Source organism: Gekko japonicus, unplaced genomic scaffold, assembly GCF_001447785.1.
Source record: "Gekko japonicus isolate JY-2015 unplaced genomic scaffold, Gekko_japonicus_V1.1 scaffold3139, whole genome shotgun sequence".
NCBI classification, from domain to species: domain Eukaryota; kingdom Metazoa; phylum Chordata; class Lepidosauria; order Squamata; family Gekkonidae; genus Gekko; species Gekko japonicus.
This window is the reverse complement of record NW_015162568.1, coordinates 52,692-53,258: the sequence shown is the minus strand read 5'-3', so window position 1 is coordinate 53,258 and position 567 is coordinate 52,692. Positions and strand designations below refer to the sequence as shown.

The 567-nt window shown below is 56.8% G+C and overlaps 1 protein-coding gene across 1 annotated transcript in view; it reads left to right on the top strand.

Annotated features, from left to right (window-relative positions):
• Nucleotides 1-567, top strand: part of LOC107106290 (cation channel sperm-associated protein subunit gamma-like) — a gene marked incomplete at its 3' end in the record, with an annotated part of 84,518 nt that overhangs the window by 32,422 nt on the left and 51,529 nt on the right. The gene's annotated exons all lie outside the window — the stretch shown is intronic.

Sequence of the window (567 nt, the reverse complement as noted above, 5' to 3'; positions counted from 1 at the left end):
GCAGGGGGTGGGGCTTGTTGCATGTGCCCGCCCCCTGGGCTCCTTACTGCCAGAGCTCCGCTCCTGTGCGCTCCTGCAGGAAATGACCCCTGCCTGTAGGACTCTCATGCCCCAGAGGCTAGCCCAGTCTCACCAGATCTCAGAAGCTAAGCAGGCTCAGCCGTGGTTAGTATTTGGATCAGAGTCTTCCAAGGAATTCCGGGGTTACTATGCAGAGGAAGGCAATGTCAAACCACCCCTGTTGGTCTCTCGCTCTGAAAACCCTACAAGGTCGCCGGAAGTGGGCTGTGACTAAGACAGCATTTTAGACATGCACGGACAGAGGATTCGCATCAAGTTCTGTACAGACCTTACCAAGCCCAACAAGCAGCCCACAATCCTCTTTGTTTCCTCTCACAAGTCGTTTCTGTGAAAGCAGGTCTCCGTGGAACCCTCCTGAGGGGTTAGACTTGGCCTTTTCTTCTTCCGGTGCTGCCTGTACAGTACAGAGGAGTCTTGGCCGGGGGGGGGGGGGGGGGCGGCTGCTACCTTGGCAACATAGCCCTCCCCCCCCCGCGAATACATTTG